We start from the raw sequence: 23,529 nt of genomic DNA on the forward strand, positions 1-23,529 counted from the left end.
CCTAACCCTAGCCCGAACCCTAACCCTAACCCTTCCCCGAAGCCTTCCCCTCACCCGTCCCCTAATCCTAACCCGTACGCTCACACTAACCCGCGCCCTCACACGTACGCTCCCCCTAAACCGTTGTCGTACCCTCACCTGGACCCTAAACCGTCCCCGTCCCCTAACCCTAACCCTAGCCCGAACCCTAAGCCTAAGCCTTCCCCGAAGCCTTCCCCTCACCCGTCCCCTAATCCTAACCTGTACGCTCACACTAACCCGCGCCCTCACACGTACGCTCCCCCTAAACCGTTGTCGTACCCTCACCTGGACCCTAAACCGTCCCCGTCCCCTAACCCTAACCCTAGCCCGAACCCTAACCCTAACCCTTCCCCGAAGCCTTCCCCTCACCCGTCCCCTAATCCTAAACCGTATGCTCACACTAACCCACGCCCTCACACGTACGCTCCCCCTAAACCGTTGTCATACCCTCACCTGGACCCTAAACCGTCCCCGTCCCCTAGGCCTAACCCTACCCCGAACCCTAACCCTAACCCTTCCCCGAAGCCTTCCCCTCACCCATCCCCTAATCCTAACCCGTACGCTCACACTAACCCGCGCCCTCACACATACGCTCCCCCTAAACCGTTGTCGTACCCTCACCTGGACCCTAAACCGTCCCCGTCCCCTAACCCTAACCCTAGCCCGAACCCTAACCCTAACCCTTCCCCGAAGCCTTCCCCTCACCCGTCCCCTAATCCTAACCCGTACGCTCACACTAACCCGCGCCCTCACACGTACGCTCCCCCTAAACCGTTGTACCCACACCTGGACCCTAAACCGTCCCCGTCCCCTAACCCTAACCCTAGCCCGAACCCTAACCCTAACACTTCCCCGAAGCCTTCCCCTCACCCGTCCCCTAATCCTAACCCGTACGCTCACACTAACCCGCGCCCTCACACGTGCTCTCCGCCTAAACCGTTGTCGTACCTTCACCTGGACCCTAAACCGTCCCCGTCCCCTAACCCTAACCCTAGCCCGAACCCTAACCCTAACCCTTCCCCGAAGCCTTCCCCTCACCCGTCCCCTAATCCTAACCCGTACGCTCACACTAACCCGCGCTCTCACACGTACGCTCCCCCTAAACCGTTGTCGTACCCTCACCAGGACCCTAAACCGTCCCCGTCCCCTAACCCTAACCCTAGCCCGAACCCTAACCCTAACCCTTCCCCGAAGCCTTCCCCTCACCCGTCCCCTAATGCTAACACGTACGCTCACACTAACCCGCGCCCTCACACGTACGCTCCCCCTAAACCGTTGTCGTACCCTCACCTGGACCCTAAACCGTCCCCGTCCCCTAACCCTAACCCTAGCCCGAACCCTAACCCTAACTCTTCCCCGAAGCCTTCCCCTCACCCGTCCCCTAATCCTAACCCGTACGCTCACACTAACCCGCGCCCTCACACGTGCGCTCCGCCTAAACCGTTGTCGTACCCTCACCTGGACCCTACACCGTCCCCGTCCCCTAACCCTAACCCTAGCCCGAACCCTAACCCTAAACCTTCCCCGAAGCCTTCCCCTCACCCGTCCCCTAATCCTAACCCGTACGCTCACACTAACCCGCGCCCTCACACGTACGCTCCCCCTAAACCGTTGTCGTACCCTCACCTGGACCCTAAACCGTCCCCGTCCCCTAACCCTAACCCTAGCCCGAACCCTAACCCTAACCCTTCTCCGAAGCCTTCCCCTCACCCGTCCCCTAATCCTAACCCGTACGCTCACACTAACCCGCGCCCTCACACGTACGCTCCCCCTAAACCGTTGTCGTACCCTCACCTGGACCCTAAACCGTCCCCGTCCCCTAACCCTAACCCTAGCCCGAACCCTAACCCTAACCCTTCCCCGAAGCCTTCCCCTCACCCGTCCCCTAATCCTAACCCGTACGCTCACACTAACCCGCGCCCTCACACGTGCGCTCCCCCTAAACCGTTGTCGTACCCTCACCTGGACCCTAAACCGTCCCCTTCCCTAACCCTAACCCTAGCCCGAACCCTAAACCTAACCCTTCCCCAAAGCCTTCCCCTCACCCGTCCCCTAATGCTAACCCGTACGCTCACACTAACCCGCGCCCTCACACGTACGCTCCCCCTAAACCGTTGTCGTACCCTCACCTGGACCCGAAACCGTCCCCGTCCCCTAACCCTAACCCTAGCCCGAACCCTAACCCTAACCCTTCCCCGAAGCCTTCCCCTCACCCGTCCCCTAATCCTAACCCGTACGCTCAAACTAACCCGCGCCCTCACATGTACGCACCCCCTAAACCGTTGTCGTACCCTCACCTGGACCCTAAACCGTCCCCGTCCCCTAACCCTAACCCTAGCCCGAACACTAACCCTAACCCTTCCCCGAAGCCTTCCCCTCACCCGTCCCCTAATCCTAACCGTACGCTCACACTAACCCGCGCCCTCACACGTACGCTCCCCCTAAACCGTTGTCGTACCCTCACCTGGACCCTAAACCGTCCCCGTCCCCTAACCCTAACCCTAGCCCGAACCCTAACCCTAACACTTCCCCGAAGCCTTCCCTCACTCGTCCCCTAATCCTAACCCGTACGCTCACACTAACCCGCGCCCTCACACGTACGCTCCGCATAAACCGTTTTCGTACCCTCACCTGGACCCTAAACCGTCCCCGTCCCCTAACCCTAACCCTAGCCCGAACCCTAACCCTAACCCTTCCCCGAAGCCTTCCCCTCACCCGTCCCCTAATCCTAACCCGTACGCTCACACTAACCCACGCCCTCACACGTACGCTCCCCCTAAACCGTTGTCGTACCCTCACCTGGACCCTAAACCGTCCCCGTCCCCTAAGCCTAACCCTAGCCCGAACCCTAACCCTAACCCTTCCCCGAAGCCTTCCCCTCACCCGTCCCCTAATCCTAACCCGTACGCTCACACTAACCCGCGCCCTCACACGTACGCTCCCCCTAAACCGTTGTCGTACCCTCACCTGGACCCTAAACCGTCCCCGTCCCCTAACCCTAACCCTAGCCCGAACCCTAACCCTAACGCTTCCCCGAAGCCTTCCCCTCACCCGTTCCCTAATCCTAACCCGTACGCTCACACTAACCCGCGCCCTCACACGTACGCTCCCGCTAAACCGTTGTCGTACCCTCACCTGGACCCTACACCGTCCCCGTCCCCTAACCCTAACCCTAGCCCGAACCCTAACCCTAACCCATCCACGAAGCCTTCCCCTCACTCGTCCCCTAATCCTAACGCGTACGCTCACACTAACCCGCGCCCTCACACGTACGCTCCCCCTAAACCGTTGTCGTACCCTCACCTGGACCCTAAACCGTCCCCGTCCCCTAACCCTAACCCTAGCCCGAACCCTAACCCTAACCCTTCCCCGAAGCCTTCCCCTCACCCGTCCCCTAATCCTAACCCGTACGCTCACACTAACCCGCGCCCTCACAAGTACGCTCCGCCGAAACCGTTGTCGTACACTCACCTGCACCCTAAACCGTCCCCGTCCCCTAACCCTAACCCTAGCCCGAATACTAACCCTAACCCTTCCCCGAAGCCTTCCCCTCAGCCGTCCCCTAATCCTAACCCGTACGCTCACACTAACCCGCGCCCTCACACGTGCGCTCCCCCTAAACCGTTGTCGTACCCTCACCTGGACCCTAAACCGTCCCCTTCCCTAACCCTAACCCTAGCCCGAACCCTAAACCTAACCCTTCCCCAAAGCCTTCCCCTCACCCGTCCCCTAATGCTAACCCGTACGCTCACACTAACCCGCGCCCTCACACGTACGCTCCCCCTAAACCGTTGTCGTACCCTCACCTGGACCCGAAACCGTCCCCGTCCCCTAACCCTAACCCTAGCCCGAACCCTAACCCTAACCCTTCCCCGAAGCCTTCCCCTCACCCGTCCCCTAATCCTAACCCGTACGCTCAAACTAACCCGCGCCCTCACATGTACGCACCCCCTAAACCGTTGTCGTACCCTCACCTGGACCCTAAACCGTCCCCGTCCCCTAACCCTAACCCTAGCCCGAACACTAACCCTAACCCTTCCCCGAAGCCTTCCCCTCACCCGTCCCCTAATCCTAACCGTACGCTCACACTAACCCGCGCCCTCACACGTACGCTCCCCCTAAACCGTTGTCGTACCCTCACCTGGACCCTAAACCGTCCCCGTCCCCTAACCCTAACCCTAGCCCGAACCCTAACCCTAACACTTCCCCGAAGCCTTCCCTCACTCGTCCCCTAATCCTAACCCGTACGCTCACACTAACCCGCGCCCTCACACGTACGCTCCGCATAAACCGTTGTCGTACCCTCACCTGGACCCTAAACCGTCCCCGTCCCCTAACCCTAACCCTAGCCCGAACCCTAACCCTAACCCTTCCCCGAAGCCTTCCCCTCACCCGTCCCCTAATCCTAACCCGTACGCTCACACTAACCCACGCCCTCACACGTACGCTCCCCCTAAACCGTTGTCGTACCCTCACCTGGACCCTAAACCGTCCCCGTCCCCTAAGCCTAACCCTAGCCCGAACCCTAACCCTAACCCTTCCCCGAAGCCTTCCCCTCACCCGTCCCCTAATCCTAACCCGTACGCTCACACTAACCCGCGCCCTCACACGTACGCTCCCCCTAAACCGTTGTCGTACCCTCACCTGGACCCTAAACCGTCCCCGTCCCCTAACCCTAACCCTAGCCCGAACCCTAACCCTAACGCTTCCCCGAAGCCTTCCCCTCACCCGTTCCCTAATCCTAACCCGTACGCTCACAATAACCCGCGCCCTCACACGTACGCTCCCCCTAAACCGTTGTCGTACCCTCACCTGGACCCTACACCGTCCCCGTCCCCTAACCCTAACCCTAGCCCGAACCCTAACCCTAACCCATCCACGAAGCCTTCCCCTCACTCGTCCCCTAATCCTAACGCGTACGCTCACACTAACCCGCGCCCTCACACGTACGCTCCCCCTAAACCGTTGTCGTACCCTCACCTGGACCCTAAACCGTCCCCGTCCCCTAACCCTAACCCTAGCCCGAACCCTAACCCTAACCCTTCCCCGAAGCCTTCCCCTCACCCGTCCCCTAATCCTAACCCGTACGCTCACACTAACCCGCGCCCTCACAAGTACGCTCCGCCGAAACCGTTGTCGTACTCTCACCTGGACCCTAAACCGTCCCCGTCCCCTAACCCTAACCCTAGCCCGAATACTAACCCTAACCCTTCCCCGAAGCCTTCCCCTCAGCCGTCCCCTAATCCTAACCCGTACGCTCACACTAACCCGCGCCCTCACACGTACGCTCCCCCTAAACCGTTGTCGTACCCTCACCTGGACCCTAAACCGTCCCCATGCCCTAACCCTAACCCTAGCCCGAACCCTAACCCTAACCCTTCACCGAAGCCTTCCCCTCACCCGTCCCCTAATCCTAACCCGTACGCTCACACTAACCCGCGCCCTCACAAGTACGCTCCGCCGAAACCGCTGTCGTACACTCACCTGGACCCTAAACCGTCCCCGTCCCCTAACCCTAACCCTAGCCCGAACACTAACCCTAACCCTTCCCCGAAGCCTTCCCCTCACCCGTCCCCTAATCCTAACCGTACGCTCACACTAACCCGCGCCCTCACACGTACGCTCCCCCTAAACCGTTGTCGTACCCTCACCTGGACCCTAAACCGTCCCCGTCCCCTAACCCTAACCCTAGCCCGAACCCTAACCCTAACACTTCCCCGAAGCCTTCCCTCACTCGTCCCCTAATCCTAACCCGTACGCTCACACTAACCCGCGCCCTCACACGTACGCTCCGCATAAACCGTTGTCGTACCCTCACCTGGACCCTAAACCGTCCCCGTCCCCTAACCCTAACCCTAGCCCGAACCCTAACCCTAACCCTTCCCCGAAGCCTTCCCCTCACCCGTCCCCTAATCCTAACTCGTACGCTCACACTAACCCACGCCCTCACACGTACGCTCCCCCTAAACCGTTGTCGTACCCTCACCTGGACCCTAAACCGTCCCCGTCCCCTAACCCTAACCCTAGCCCGAACCCTAACCCTAACCCTTCCCCGAAGCCTTCCCCTCACCCGTCCCCTAATCCTAACCCGTACGCTCACACTAACCCGCGCCCTCACACGTACGCTCCCCCTAAACCGTTGTCGTACCCTCACCTGGACCGTAAACCGTCCCCGTCACCTAACCCTAATCCTAGCCCGAACCCTAACCCTAATCCTTCCCCGAAGCCTTCCCCTCACCCGTCCCCTAATCCTAACACGTACGCTCACACTAACCCGCGCCCTCACACGTACGCTCCCCCTAAACCGTTGTCGTACCCTCACCTGGACCCTAAACAGTCCCCGTCCCCTAACCCTAACCCTAGCCCGAACCCTAACCCTAACCCTTCCCCGAAGCCTTCCCCTCACCCGTCCCCTAATCCTAACCCGTACGCTCACACTAACCCGCGCCCTCACACGTACGCTCCCCCTAAACCGTTGTCGTACCCTCACCTGGACCCTAAACCGTCCCCGTCCCCTAACCCTAACCCTAGCCCGAACCCTAACCCTAACCATTCCCCAAAGCCTTCCCCTCACCCGTCCCCTAATCCTAACCCGTACGCTCACACTAACCCGTGCCCTCACACGTACGCTCCCCCTAAACCGTTGTCGTACCCTCACCTGGACCCTAAACCGTCCCCATCCCCTAACCCTAACCCTAGCCCGAACCCTAACCCTAACCCATCACCAAAGCCTTCCCCTCACCCGTCCCCTAATCCTAACGCGTACGCTCACACTAACCCGCGCCCTCACACGTACGCTCCGCCTAAACCGTTGTCGTACCCTCACCTGGACACTAAACCGTCCCCGTCCCCTAACCCTAACCCTAGCCCGAACCCGAACCCTAACGCTTCCCCGAAGCCTTCCCCTCACCTGTCCCCTAATCCTAATCCGTACGCTCACACTAACCCGCGCCCTCACACGTACACTCCTCCTAAACCGTTGTCGTACCCTCACCTGGACCCTAAACCGTCCCCGTCCCCGTCCCCTAACCCTAGCCCGAACCCTAACCCTAACCCTTCCCCGAAGCCTTCCCCTCACCCGTCCCCTAATCCTAACACGTACGCTCACACTAACCCGCGCCCTCACACGTACGCTCACCCTAAACCGTTGTCATACCCTCACCTGGACCCTAAACCGTCCCCGTCTCCTAACCCTAACCCTAGCCCGTACCCTAACCCTAACCCTTCCCCAAAGCCTTCCCCTCACCCGTCCCCTAATCCTAACCCGTACGCTCACACTAACCCACGCCCTCACACATACACTCCGCCTAAGCCGCTGTCGTACCCTCACCTGGACCCTAAACCGTCACCGTGCCCTAACCCTAACCCTAGCCCAAACCCTAACCCTAACGCTTCCCCGAAGCCTTCCCCTCACCCGTCCCCTAATCCTAACCCGTACGCTCACACTAACCCGCGCCCTCACACGTACGCTCCCCCTAAACCGTTGTCGTACCCTCACCTGGACCCTAAACCGTCCCCGTCCCCTAACCCTAACCCTAGCCCGAACCCTAACCCTAACCCTTCCCCGAAGCCTTCCCCTCACCCGTCCCCTAATCCTAACCCGTACGCTCACACTAACCCGCGCCCTCACACGTACGCTCCCCCGAAACCGTTGTCGTACCCTCACCTGGACCCTAAACCGTCCCCGTCCCCTAACCCTAACCCTAGCCCGAACCCTAACCCTAACCCTTCCCCGAAGCCTTCCCCTCACCCGTCCCCTAATCCTAACCCGTACGCTCACACTAACCCGCGCCTCACACGTGCGCTCCGCCTAAACCGTTTTCGTACCCTCACCTGGACCCTACACCGTCCCCGTCCCCTAACCCTAACCCTAGCCCGAACCCTAACCCTAACCCTTCCCCGAAGCCTTCCCCTCACCCGTCCCCTAATCCTAACCCGTACGCTCACAGTAAGCCGCGCCCTCACACGTACGCTCCCCCTAAACCATTGTCGTACCCTCACCTGGACCCTAAACCGTCCCCGTCCCTTAACCCTAACCCTAGCCCGAACCCTAACCCTAACCCTTCCCCGAAGCCTTCCCCTCACCCGTCCCCTAATCCTAACCCGTACACTCACAGTAACCCGCGCCCTCACACAAACGCTCCCCCTAAACCGTTGTCGTACCCTCACCTGGACCCTAAACCGTCCCCGTCCCCTAACCCTAACCCTAGCCCGAACCCTAACCCTAACCCTTCCCCGAAGCCTTCCCCTCACCCGTCCCCTAATCCTAACCCGTACGCTCACACTAACCAGCGCCCTCACACGTACGCTCCCCCTAAACCGTTGTCGTACCCTCACCTGGACCCTAAACCGTCCCCGTCCCCTAACCCTAACCCTAGCCCGAACCCTAACCCTAACCCTTCCCTGAAGCCTTCCCCTCACCCGTCCCCGAATCCTAAACCGTACGCTCAAACTAACCCGCGCCCTCACATGTACGCTCCCCCTAAACCGTTGTCGTACCCTCACCTGGACCCTAAACCGTCCCCGTCGCCTAACCCTAACCCTAGCCCGAACCCTAACCCTAACTCTTCCCCAAAGCCTTCCCCTCACCCGTCCCCTAATCCTAACCCGTACGCTCACACTAACTTGCGCCCTCACACGTACGCTCCCCCTAAACCGTTGTCGTACCCTCACCTGGACCCTAAACCGTCCCCGTCCCCTAACCCTAACCCTAGCCCGAACCCTAACCCTAACCCTTCCCCGAAGCCTTCCCCTCACCTGTCCCCTAATCCTAACCCTTGCGCTCACACTAACCCGCGCCCTCACAAGTACGCTCCGCCTAAACCGTTGTCGTACCCTCACCTGGACCCTAAACCGTCCCCGTCCCCTAACCCTAACCCTAGCCCGAACCCTAACCCTAACCCTTCCCCGAAGCCTTCCCCTCACCCGTCCCCTAATCCTAACCCGTACTCTCACACTAACCCGCGCCCTCACACGTACGCTCCCCCTAAACCGTTGTCGTACCCTCACCTGGACCCTAAACCGTCCCCGTCCCCTAACCCTAACCCTAGCCCGAACCCTAACCCTAACCCTTCCCCGAAGCCTTCCCCTCACCCGTCCCCTAATCCTAACCCGTACGCTCACACTAACCCGCGCCCTCACACGTACGCTCCGCCTAAACCGTTGTCGTACCCTCACCTGGACCCTAAACCGTCCCCGTCCCCTAACCCTAACCCTAGCCCGAACCCTAACCCTAACCGTTCCCCGAAGCCTTCCCCTCACCCGTCCCCTAATCCTAACCCGTACGCTCACACTAACCCGCGCCCTCACACGTACGTTCCCCCTAAACCGTTGTCGTACCCTCACCTGGACCCTAAACCGTCCCCGTCACCTAACCCTAACCCTAACCCTAGCCCGAACCCTAACCCTAACCCTTCCCCAAAGCCTTCCCCTCACCCGTCCCCTAATCCTAACCCGTACGCTCACACTAACCCGCAACCTCACACGTGCGCTCCGCTGAAACCGTTGTCGTACCCTCACCTGGACCCTAAACCGTCCCTGTCCCCTAACCCTAACCCTAGCCCGAACCCTAACCCTAACCCTTCCCCGAAGCCTTCCCCTCACCCGTCCCCTAATCCTAACCCGTACGCTCACACTAACCCGCGCCCTCACACGTACGCTCCCCCTAAACCGTTGTCGTACCCTCACCTGGACCCTAAACCGTCCCCGTCCCCTAACCCTAACCCTAGCCCGAACCCTAAGCCTAAGCCTTCCCCGAAGCCTTCCCCTCACCCGTCCCCTAATCCTAACCTGTACGCTCACACTAACCCGCGCCCTCACACGTACGCTCCCCCTAAACCGTTGTCGTACCCTCACCTGGACCCTAAACCGTCCCCGTCCCCTAACCCTAACCCTAGCCCGAACCCTAACCCTAACCCTTCCCCGAAGCCTTCCCCTCACCCGTCCCGTAATCCTAAACCGTATGCTCACACTAACCCGCGCCCTCACACGTACGCTCCCCCTAAACCGTTGTCGTACCCTCACCTGGACCCTAAACCGTCCCCGTCCCCTAGGCCTAACCCTACCCCGAACCCTAACCCTAACCCTTCCCCGAAGCCTTCCCCTCACCCATCCCCTAATCCTAACCCGTACGCTCACACTAACCCGCGCCCTCACACATACGCTCCCCCTAAACCGTTGTCGTACCCTCACCTGGACCCTAAACCGTCCCCGTCCCCTAACCCTAACCCTAGCCCGAACCCTAACCCTAACCCTTCCCCGAAGCCTTCCCCTCACCCGTGCCCTAATCCTAACCCGTACGCTCACACTAACCCGCGCCCTCACACGTACGCTCCCCCTAAACCGTTGTACCCACACCTGGACCCTAAACCGTCCCCGTCCCCTAACCCTAACCCTAGCCCGAACCCTAACCCTAACACTTCCCCGAAGCCTTCCCCTCACCCGTCCCCTAATCCTAACCCGTACGCTCACACTAACCCGCGCCCTCACACGTGCTCTCCGCCTAAACCGTTGTCGTACCCTCACCTGGACCCTAAACCGTCCCCGTCCCCTAACCCTAACCCTAGCCCGAACCCTAACCCTAACCCTTCCCCGAAGCCTTCCCCTCACCCGTCCCCTAATCCTAACCCGTACGCTCACACTAACCCGCGCTCTCACACGTACGCTCCCCCTAAACCGTTGTCGTACCCTCACCAGGACCCTAAACCGTCCCCGTCCCCTAACCCTAACCCTAGCCCGAACCCTAACCCTAACCCTTCCCCGAAGCCTTCCCCTCACCCGTCCCCTAATGCTAACACGTACGCTCACACTAACCCGCGCCCTCACACGTACGCTCCCCCTAAACCGTTGTCGTACCCTCACCTGGACCCTAAACCGTCCCCGTCCCCTAACCCTAACCCTAGCCCGAACCCTAACCCTAACTCTTCCCCGAAGCCTTCCCCTCACCCGTCCCCTAATCCTAACCCGTACGCTCACACTAACCCGCGCCCTCACACGTGCGCTCCGCCTAAACCGTTGTCGTACCCTCACCTGGACCCTACACCGTCCCCGTCCCCTAACCCTAACCCTAGCCCGAACCCTAACCCTAAACCTTCCCCGAAGCCTTCCCCTCACCCGTCCCCTAATCCTAACCCGTACGCTCACACTAACCCGCGCCCTCACACGTACGCTCCCCCTAAACCGTTGTCGTACCCTCACCTGGACCCTAAACCGTCCCCGTCCCCTAACCCTAACCCTAGCCCGAACCCTAACCCTAACCCTTCTCCGAAGCCTTCCCCTCACCCGTCCCCTAATCCTAACCCGTACGCTCACACTAACCCGCGCCCTCACACGTACGCTCCCCCTAAACCGTTGTCGTACCCTCACCTGGACCCTAAACCGTCCCCGTCCCCTAACCCTAACCCTAGCCCGAACCCTAACCCTAACCCTTCCCCGAAGCCTTCCCCTCACCCGTCCCCTAATCCTAACCCGTACGCTCACACTAACCCGCGCCCTCACACGTGCGCTCCCCCTAAACCGTTGTCGTACCCTCACCTGGACCCTAAACCGTCCCCTTCCCTAACCCTAACCCTAGCCCGAACCCTAAACCTAACCCTTCCCCAAAGCCTTCCCCTCACCCGTCCCCTAATGCTAACCCGTACGCTCACACTAACCCGCGCCCTCACACGTACGCTCCCCCTAAACCGTTGTCGTACCCTCACCTGGACCCAAAACCGTCCCCGTCCCCTAACCCTAACCCTAGCCCGAACCCTAACCCTAACCCTTCCCCGAAGCCTTCCCCTCACCCGTCCCCTAATCCTAACCCGTACGCTCAAACTAACCCGCGCCCTCACATGTACGCACCCCCTAAACCGTTGTCGTACCCTCACCTGGACCCTAAACCGTCCCCGTCCCCTAACCCTAACCCTAGCCCGAACACTAACCCTAACCCTTCCCCGAAGCCTTCCCCTCACCCGTCCCCTAATCCTAACCGTACGCTCACACTAACCCGCGCCCTCACACGTACGCTCCCCCTAAACCGTTGTCGTACCCTCACCTGGACCCTAAACCGTCCCCGTCCCCTAACCCTAACCCTAGCCCGAACCCTAACCCTAACACTTCCCCGAAGCCTTCCCTCACTCGTCCCCTAATCCTAACCCGTACGCTCACACTAACCCGCGCCCTCACACGTACGCTCCGCATAAACCGTTTTCGTACCCTCACCTGGACCCTAAACCGTCCCCGTCCCCTAACCCTAACCCTAGCCCGAACCCTAACCCTAACCCTTCCCCGAAGCCTTCCCCTCACCCGTCCCCTAATCCTAACCCGTACGCTCACACTAACCCACGCCCTCACACGTACGCTCCCCCTAAACCGTTGTCGTACCCTCACCTGGACCCTAAACCGTCCCCGTCCCCTAAGCCTAACCCTAGCCCGAACCCTAACCCTAACCCTTCCCCGAAGCCTTCCCCTCACCCGTCCCCTAATCCTAACCCGTACGCTCACACTAACCCGCGCCCTCACACGTACGCTCCCCCTAAACCGTTGTCGTACCCTCACCTGGACCCTAAACCGTCCCCGTCCCCTAACCCTAACCCTAGCCCGAACCCTAACCCTAACGCTTCCCCGAAGCCTTCCCCTCACCCGTTCCCTAATCCTAACCCGTACGCTCACACTAACCCGCGCCCTCACACGTACGCTCCCCCTAAACCGTTGTCGTACCCTCACCTGGACCCTACACCGTCCCCGTCCCCTAACCCTAACCCTAGCCCGAACCCTAACCCTAACCCATCCACGAAGCCTTCCCCTCACTCGTCCCCTAATCCTAACGCGTACGCTCACACTAACCCGCGCCCTCACACGTACGCTCCCCCTAAACCGTTGTCGTACCCTCACCTGGACCCTAAACCGTCCCCGTCCCCTAACCCTAACCCTAGCCCGAACCCTAACCCTAACCCTTCCCCGAAGCCTTCCCCTCACCCGTCCCCTAATCCTAACCCGTACGCTCACACTAACCCGCGCCCTCACAAGTACGCTCCGCCGAAACCGTTGTCGTACACTCACCTGCACCCTAAACCGTCCCCGTCCCCTAACCCTAACCCTAGCCCGAATACTAACCCTAACCCTTCCCCGAAGCCTTCCCCTCAGCCGTCCCCTAATCCTAACCCGTACGCTCACACTAACCCGCGCCCTCACACGTGCGCTCCCCCTAAACCGTTGTCGTACCCTCACCTGGACCCTAAACCGTCCCCTTCCCTAACCCTAACCCTAGCCCGAACCCTAAACCTAACCCTTCCCCAAAGCCTTCCCCTCACCCGTCCCCTAATGCTAACCCGTACGCTCACACTAACCCGCGCCCTCACACGTACGCTCCCCCTAAACCGTTGTCGTACCCTCACCTGGACCCGAAACCGTCCCCGTCCCCTAACCCTAACCCTAGCCCGAACCCTAACCCTAACCCTTCCCCGAAGCCTTCCCCTCACCCGTCCCCTAATCCTAACCCGTACGCTCAAACTAACCCGCGCCCTCACATGTACGCACCCCCTAAACCGTTGTCGTACCCTCACCTGGACCCTAAACCGTCCCCGTCCCCTAACCCTAACCCTAGCCCGAACACTAACCCTAACCCTTCCCCGAAGCCTTCCCCTCACCCGTCCCCTAATCCTAACCGTACGCTCACACTAACCCGCGCCCTCACACGTACGCTCCCCCTAAACCGTTGTCGTACCCTCACCTGGACCCTAAACCGTCCCCGTCCCCTAACCCTAACCCTAGCCCGAACCCTAACCCTAACACTTCCCCGAAGCCTTCCCTCACTCGTCCCCTAATCCTAACCCGTACGCTCACACTAACCCGCGCCCTCACACGTACGCTCCGCATAAACCGTTGTCGTACCCTCACCTGGACCCTAAACCGTCCCCGTCCCCTAACCCTAACCCTAGCCCGAACCCTAACCCTAACCCTTCCCCGAAGCCTTCCCCTCACCCGTCCCCTAATCCTAACCCGTACGCTCACACTAACCCACGCCCTCACACGTACGCTCCCCCTAAACCGTTGTCGTACCCTCACCTGGACCCTAAACCGTCCCCGTCCCCTAAGCCTAACCCTAGCCCGAACCCTAACCCTAACCCTTCCCCGAAGCCTTCCCCTCACCCGTCCCCTAATCCTAACCCGTACGCTCACACTAACCCGCGCCCTCACACGTACGCTCCCCCTAAACCGTTGTCGTACCCTCACCTGGACCCTAAACCGTCCCCGTCCCCTAACCCTAACCCTAGCCCGAACCCTAACCCTAACGCTGCCCCGAAGCCTTCCCCTCACCCGTTCCCTAATCCTAACCCGTACGCTCACAATAACCCGCGCCCTCACACGTACGCTCCCCCTAAACCGTTGTCGTACCCTCACCTGGACCCTACACCGTCCCCGTCCCCTAACCCTAACCCTAGCCCGAACCCTAACCCTAACCCATCCACGAAGCCTTCCCCTCACTCGTCCCCTAATCCTAACGCGTACGCTCACACTAACCCGCGCCCTCACACGTACGCTCCCCCTAAACCGTTGTCGTACCCTCACCTGGACCCTAAACCGTCCCCGTCCCCTAACCCTAACCCTAGCCCGAACCCTAACCCTAACCCTTCCCCGAAGCCTTCCCCTCACCCGTCCCCTAATCCTAACCCGTACGCTCACACTAACCCGCGCCCTCACAAGTACGCTCCGCCGAAACCGTTGTCGTACACTCACCTGGACCCTAAACCGTCCCCGTCCCCTAACCCTAACCCTAGCCCGAATACTAACCCTAACCCTTCCCCGAAGCCTTCCCCTCAGCCGTCCCCTAATCCTAACCCGTACGCTCACACTAACCCGCGCCCTCACACGTACGCTCCCCCTAAACCGTTGTCGTACCCTCACCTGGACCCTAAACCGTCCCCATGCCCTAACCCTAACCCTAGCCCGAACCCTAACCCTAACCCTTCACCGAAGCCTTCCCCTCACCCGTCCCCTAATCCTAACCCGTACGCTCACACTAACCCGCGCCCTCACAAGTACGCTCCGCCGAAACCGCTGTCGTACACTCACCTGGACCCTAAACCGTCCCCGTCCCCTAACCCTAACCCTAGCCCGAACACTAACCCTAACCCTTCCCCGAAGCCTTCCCCTCACCCGTCCCCTAATCCTAACCGTACGCTCACACTAACCCGCGCCCTCACACGTACGCTCCCCCTAAACCGTTGTCGTACCCTCACCTGGACCCTAAACCGTCCCCGTCCCCTAACCCTAACCCTAGCCCGAACCCTAACCCTAACACTTCCCCGAAGCCTTCCCTCACTCGTCCCCTAATCCTAACCCGTACGCTCACACTAACCCGCGCCCTCACACGTACGCTCCGCATAAACCGTTGTCGTACCCTCACCTGGACCCTAAACCGTCCCCGTCCCCTAACCCTAACCCTAGCCCGAACCCTAACCCTAACCCTTCCCCGAAGCCTTCCCCTCACCCGTCCCCTAATCCTAACCCGTACGCTCACACTAACCCGCGCCCTCACACGTACGCTCCCCCTAAACCGTTGTCGTACCCTCACCTGGACCCTAAACCGTCCCCGTCCCCTAACCCTAACCCTAGCCCGAACCCTAACCCTAACCATTCCCCAAAGCCTTCCCCTCACCCGTCCCCTAATCCTAACCCGTACGCTCACACTAACCCGTGCCCTCACACGTACGCTCCCCCTAAACCGTTGTCGTACCCTCACCTGGACCCTAAACCGTCCCCATCCCCTAACCCTAACCCTAGCCCGAACCCGAACCCTAACCCATCACCAAAGCCTTCCCCTCACCCGTCCCCTAATCCTAACGCGTACGCTCACACTAACCCGCGCCCTCACACGTACGCTCCGCCTAAACCGTTGTCGTACCCTCACCTGGACACTAAACCGTCCCCGTCCCCTAACCCTAACCCTAGCCCGAACCCGAACCCTAACGCTTCCCCGAAGCCTTCCCCTCACCTGTCCCCTAATCCTAATCCGTACGCTCACACTAACCCGCGCCCTCACACGTACACTCCTCCTAAACCGTTGTCGTACCCTCACCTGGACCCTAAACCGTCCCCGTCCCCGTCCCCTAACCCTAGCCCGAACCCTAACCCTAACCCTTCCCCGAAGCCTTCCCCTCACCCGTCCCCTAATCCTAACACGTACGCTCACACTAACCCGCGCCCTCACACGTACGCTCACCCTAAACCGTTGTCATACCCTCACCTGGACCCTAAACTGTCCCCGTCTCCTAACCCTAACCCTAGCCCGTACCCTAACCCTAACCCTTCCCCAAAGCCTTCCCCTCACCCGTCCCCTAATCCTAACCCGTACGCTCACACTAACCCACGCCCTCACACATACACTCCGCCTAAGCCGCTGTCGTACCCTCACCTGGACCCTAAACCGTCACCGTGCCCTAACCCTAACCCTAGCCCAAACCCTAACCCTAACGCTTCCCCGAAGCCTTCCCCTCACCCGTCCCCTAATCCTAACCCGTACGCTCACACTAACCCGCGCCTCACACGTGCGCTCCGCCTAAACCGTTTTCGTACCCTCACCTGGACCCTACACCGTCCCCGTCCCCTAACCCTAACCCTAGCCCGAACCCTAACCCTAACCCTTCCCCGAAGCCTTCCCCTCACCCGTCCCCTAATCCTAACCCGTACGCTCACAGTAAGCCGCGCCCTCACACGTACGCTCCCCCTAAACCATTGTCGTACCCTCACCTGGACCCTAAACCGTCCCCGTCCCTTAACCCTAACCCTAGCCCGAACCCTAACCCTAACCCTTCCCCGAAGCCTTCCCCTCACCCGTCCCCTAATCCTAACCCGTACGCTCACACTAACCCGCGCCCTCACACGTACGCTCCCCCTAAACCGTTGTCGTACCCTCACCTGGACCCTAAACCGTCCCCGTCCCCTAACCCTAACCCTAGCCCGAACCCTAACCCTAACACTTCCCCGAAGCCTTCCCCTCACCCGTCCCCTAATCCTAACCCGTACGCTCACACTAACCCACGCCCTCACACGTACGCTCCCCCTAAACCGTTGTCGTACCCTCACCTGGACCCTAAACCGTCCCCGTCCCCTAACCCTAACCCTAGCCCGAAACCTAACCCTAACCCTAACCCTAACCCTTCCCCGAAGCCTTCCCCTCACCCGTCCCCTAATCCTAACCCGTACACTCACAGTAACCCGCGCCCTCACACAAACGCTCCCCCTAAACCGTTGTCGTACCCTCACCTGGACCCTAAACCGTCCCCGTCCCCTAACCCTAACCCTAGCCCGAACCCTAACCCTAACCCTTCCCCGAAGCCTTCCCCTCACCCGTCCCCTAATCCTAACCCGTACGCTCACACTAACCAGCGCCCTCACACGTACGCTCCCCCTAAACCGTTGTCGTACCCTCACCTGGACCCTAAACCGTCCCCGTCCCCTAACCCTAACCCTAGCCCGAACCCTAACCCTAACCCTTCCCTGAAGCCTTCCCCTCACCCGTCCCCGAATCCTAAACCGTACGCTCAAACTAACCCGCGCCCTCACATGTACGCTCCCCCTAAACCGTTGTCGTACCCTCACCTGGACCCTAAACCGTCCCCGTCGCCTAACCCTAACCCTAGCCCGAACCCTAACCCTAACTCTTCCCCAAAGCCTTCCCCTCACCCGTCCCCTAATCCTAACCCGTACGCTCACACTAACTTGCGCCCTCACACGTACGCTCCCCCTAAACCGTTGTCGTACCCTCACCTGGACCCTAAACCGTCCCCGTCCCCTAACCCTAACCCTAGCCCGAACCCTAACCCTAACCCTTCCCCGAAGCCTTCCCCTCACCCGTCCCCTAATCCTAACCCTTGCGCTCACACTAACCCGCGCCCTCACAAGTACGCTCCGCCTAAACCGTTGTCGTACCCTCACCTGGACCCTAAACCGTCCCCGTCCCCTAACCCTAACCCTAGCCCGAACCCTAACCCTAACCCTTCCCCGAAGCCTTCCCCTCACCCGTCCCCTAATCCTAACCCGTACTCTCACACTAACCCGCGCCCTCACACGTACGCTCCCCCTAAACCGTTGTCGTACCCTCACCTGGACCCTAAACCGTCCCCGTCCCCTAACCCTAACCCTAGCCCGAACCCTAACCCTAACCCTTCCCCGAAGCCTTCCCCTCACCCGTCCCCTAATCCTAACCCGTACGCTCACACTAACCCGCGCCCTCACACGTACGCTCCGCCTAAACCGTTGTCGTACCCTCACCTGGACCCTAAACCGTCCCCGTCCCCTAACCCTAACCCTAGCCCGAACCCTAACCCTAACCGTTCCCCGAAGCCTTCCCCTCACCCGTCCCCTAATCCTAACCCGTACGCTCACACTAACCCGCGCCCTCACACGTACGTTCCCCCTAAACCGTTGTCGTACCCTCACCTGGACCCTAAACCGTCCCCGTCACCTAACCCTAACCCTAACCCTAGCCCGAACCCTAACCCTAACCCTTCCCCAAAGCCTTCCCCTCACCCGTCCCCTAATCCTAACCCGTACGCTCACACTAACCCGCAACCTCACACGTGCGCTCCGCTGAAACCGTTGTCGTACCCTCACCTGGACCCTAAACCGTCCCTGTCCCCTAACCCTAACCCTAGCCCGAACCCTAACCCTAACCCTTCCCCGAAGCCTTCCCCTCACCCGTCCCCTAATCCTAACCCGTACGCTCACACTAACCCGCGCCCTCACACGTACGCTCCCCCTAAACCGTTGTCGTACCCTCACCTGGACCCTAAACCGTCCCCGTCCCCTAACCCTAACCCTAGCCCGAACCCTAAGCCTAAGCCTTCCCCGAAGCCTTCCCCTCACCCGTCCCCTAATCCTAACCTGTACGCTCACACTAACCCGCGCCCTCACACGTACGCTCCCCCTAAACCGTTGTCGTACCCTCACCTGGACCCTAAACCGTCCCCGTCCCCTAACCCTAACCCTAGCCCGAACCCTAACCCTAACCCTTCCCCGAAGCCTTCCCCTCACCCGTCCCCTAATCCTAAACCGTATGCTCACACTAACCCGCGCCCTCAAACGTACGCTCCCCCTAAACCGTTGTCGTACCCTCACCTGGACCCTAAACCGTCCCCGTCCCCTAGGCCTAACCCTACCCCGAACCCTAACCCTAACCCTTCCCCGAAGCCTTCCCCTCACCCATCCCCTAATCCTAACCCGTACGCTCACACTAACCCGCGCCCTCACACATACGCTCCCCCTAAACCGTTGTCGTACCCTCACCTGGACCCTAAACCGTCCCCGTCCCCTAACCCTAACCCTAGCCCGAACCCTAACCCTAACCCTTCCCCGAAGCCTTCCCCTCACCCGTCCCCTAATCCTAACCCGTACGCTCACACTAACCCGCGCCCTCACACGTACGCTCCCCCTAAACCGTTGTACCCACACCTGGACCCTAAACCGTCCCCGTCCCCTAACCCTAACCCTAGCCCGAACCCTAACCCTAACACTTCCCCGAAGCCTTCCCCTCACCCGTCCCCTAATCCTAACCCGTACGCTCACCCTAACCCGCGCCCTCACACGTGCTCTCCGCCTAAACCGTTGTCGTACCCTCACCTGGACCCTAAACCGTCCCCGTCCCCTAACCCTAACCCTAGCCCGAACCCTAACCCTAACCCTTCCCCGAAGCCTTCCCCTCACCCGTCCCCTAATCCTAACCCGTACGCTCACACTAACCCGCGCTCTCACACGTACGCTCCCCCTAAACCGTTGTCGTACCCTCACCAGGACCCTAAACCGTCCCCGTCCCCTAACCCTAACCCTAGCCCGAACCCTAACCCTAACTCTTCCCCGAAGCCTTCCCCTCACCCGTCCCCTAATCCTAACCCGTACGCTCACACTAACCCGCGCCCTCACACGTGCGCTCCGCCTAAACCGTTGTCGTACCCTCACCTGGACCCTACACCGTCCCCGTCCCCTAACCCTAACCCTAGCCCGAACCCTAACCCTAAACCTTCCCCGAAGCCTTCCCCTCACCCGTCCCCTAATCCTAACCCGTACGCTCACACTAACCCGCGCCCTCACACGTACGCTCCCCCTAAACCGTTGTCGTACCCTCACCTGGACCCTAAACCGTCCCCGTCCCCTAACCCTAACCCTAGCCCGAACCCTAACCCTAACCCTTCTCCGAAGCCTTCCCCTCACCCGTCCCCTAATCCTAACCCGTACGCTCACACTAACCCGCGCCCTCACACGTACGCTCCCCCTAAACCGTTGTCGTACCCTCACCTGGACCCTAAACCGTCCCCGTCCCCTAACCCTAACCCTAGCCCGAACCCTAACCCTAACCCTTCCCCGAAGCCTTCCCCTCACCCGTCCCCTAATCCTAACCCGTACGCTCACACTAACCCGCGCCCTCACACGTGCGCTCCCCCTAAACCGTTGTCGTACCCTCACCTGGACCCTAAACCGTCCCCTTCCCTAACCCTAACCCTAGCCCGAACCCTAAACCTAACCCTTCCCCAAAGCCTTCCCCTCACCCGTCCCCTAATGCTAACCCGTACGCTCACACTAACCCGCGCCCTCACACGTACGCTCCCCCTAAACCGTTGTCGTACCCTCACCTGGACCCAAAACCGTCCCCGTCCCCTAACCCTAACCCTAGCCCGAACCCTAACCCTAACCCTTCCCCGAAGCCTTCCCCTCACCCGTCCCCTAATCCTAACCCGTACGCTCAAACTAACCCGCGCCCTCACATGTACGCACCCCCTAAACCGTTGTCGTACCCTCACCTGGACCCTAAACCGTCCCCGTCCCCTAACCCTAACCCTAGCCCGAACACTAACCCTAACCCTTCCCCGAAGCCTTCCCCTCACCCGTCCCCTAATCCTAACCGTACGCTCACACTAACCCGCGCCCTCACACGTACGCTCCCCCTAAACCGTTGTCGTACCCTCACCTGGACCCTAAACCGTCCCCGTCCCCTAACCCTAACCCTAGCCCGAACCCTAACCCTAACACTTCCCCGAAGCCTTCCCTCACTCGTCCCCTAATCCTAACCCGTACGCTCACACTAACCCGCGCCCTCACACGTACGCTCCGCATAAACCGTTTTCGTACCCTCACCTGGACCCTAAACCGTCCCCGTCCCCTAACCCTAACCCTAGCCCGAACCCTAACCCTAACCCTTCCCCGAAGCCTTCCCCTCACCCGTCCCCTAATCCTAACCCGTACGCTCACACTAACCCACGCCCTCACACGTACGCTCCCCCTAAACCGTTGTCGTACCCTCACCTGGACCCTAAACCGTCCCCGTCCCCTAAGCCTAACCCTAGCCCGAACCCTAACCCTAACCCTTCCCCGAAGCCTTCCCCTCACCCGTCCCCTAATCCTAACCCGTACGCTCACACTAACCCGCGCCCTCACACGTACGCTCCCCCTAAACCGTTGTCGTACCCTCACCTGGACCCTAAACCGTCCCCGTCCCCTAACCCTAACCCTAGCCCGAACCCTAACCCTAACGCTTCCCCGAAGCCTTCCCCTCACCCGTTCCCTAATCCTAACCCGTACGCTCACACTAACCCGCGCCCTCACACGTACGCTCCCCCTAAACCGTTGTCGTACCCTCACCTGGACCCTACACCGTCCCCGTCCCCTAACCCTAACCCTAGCCCGAACCCTAACCCTAACCCATCCACGAAGCCTTCCCCTCACTCGTCCCCTAATCCTAACGCGTACGCTCACACTAACCCGCGCCCTCACACGTACGCTCCCCCTAAACCGTTGTCGTACCCTCACCTGGACCCTAAACCGTCCCCGTCCCCTAACCCTAACCCTAGCCCGAACCCTAACCCTAACCCTTCCCCGAAGCCTTCCCCTCACCCGTCCCCTAATCCTAACCCGTACGCTCACACTAACCCGCGCCCTCACAAGTACGCTCCGCCGAAACCGTTGTCGTACACTCACCTGCACCCTAAACCGTCCCCGTCCCCTAACCCTAACCCTAGCCCGAATACTAACCCTAACCCTTCCCCGAAGCCTTCCCCTCAGCCGTCCCCTAATCCTAACCCGTACGCTCACACTAACCCGCGCCCTCACACGTGCGCTCCCCCTAAACCGTTGTCGTACCCTCACCTGGACCCTAAACCGTCCCCTTCCCTAACCCTAACCCTAGCCCGAACCCTAAACCTAACCCTTCCCCAAAGCCTTCCCCTCACCCGTCCCCTAATGCTAACCCGTACGCTCACACTAACCCGCGCCCTCACACGTACGCTCCCCCTAAACCGTTGTCGTACCCTCACCTGGACCCGAAACCGTCCCCGTCCCCTAACCCTAACCCTAGCCCGAACCCTAACCCTAACCCTTCCCCGAAGCCTTCCCCTCACCCGTCCCCTAATCCTAACCCGTACGCTCAAACTAACCCGCGCCCTCACATGTACGCACCCCCTAAACCGTTGTCGTACCCTCACCTGGACCCTAAACCGTCTCCGTCCCCTAACCCTAACCCTAGCCCGAACACTAACCCTAACCCTTCCCCGAAGCCTTCCCCTCACCCGTCCCCTAATCCTAACCGTACGCTCACACTAACCCGCGCCCTCACACGTACGCTCCCCCTAAACCGTTGTCGTACCCTCACCTGGACCCTAAACCGTCCCCGTCCCCTAACCCTAACCCTAGCCCGAACCCTAACCCTAACACTTCCCCGAAGCCTTCCCTCACTCGTCCCCTAATCCTAACCCGTACGCTCACACTAACCCGCGCCCTCACACGTACGCTCCGCATAAACCGTTGTCGTACCCTCACCTGGACCCTAAACCGTCCCCGTCCCCTAACCCTAACCCTAGCCCGAACCCTAACCCTAACCCTTCCCCGAAGCCTTCCCCTCACCCGTCCCCTAATCCTAACCCGTACGCTCACACTAACCCACGCCCTCACACGTACGCTCCCCCTAAACCGTTGTCGTACCCTCACCTGGACCCTAAACCGTCCCCGTCCCCTAAGCCTAACCCTAGCCCGAACCCTAACCCTAACCCTTCCCCGAAGCCTTCCCCTCACCCGTCCCCTAATCCTAACCCGTACGCTCACACTAACCCGCGCCCTCACACGTACGCTCCCCCTAAACCGTTGTCGTACCCTCACCTGGACCCTAAACCGTCCCCGTCCCCTAACCCTAACCCTAGCCCGAACCCTAACCCTAACGCTGCCCCGAAGCCTTCCCCTCACCCGTTCCCTAATCCTAACCCGTACGCTCACAATAACCCGCGCCCTCACACGTACGCTCCCCCTAAACCGTTGTCGTACCCTCACCTGGACCCTACACCGTCCCCGTCCCCTAACCCTAACCCTAGCCCGAACCCTAACCCTAACCCATCCACGAAGCCTTCCCCTCACTCGTCCCCTAATCCTAACGCGTACGCTCACACTAACCCGCGCCCTCACACGTACGCTCCCCCTAAACCGTTGTCGTACCCTCACCTGGACCCTAAACCGTCCCCGTCCCCTAACCCTAACCCTAGCCCGAAC

Source organism: Leucopleurus acutus (genome assembly GCF_964270905.1).
Source record: "Leucopleurus acutus genome assembly, chromosome: 13".
Classification (NCBI taxonomy): domain Eukaryota; kingdom Metazoa; phylum Chordata; class Mammalia; order Artiodactyla; family Delphinidae; genus Leucopleurus; species Leucopleurus acutus.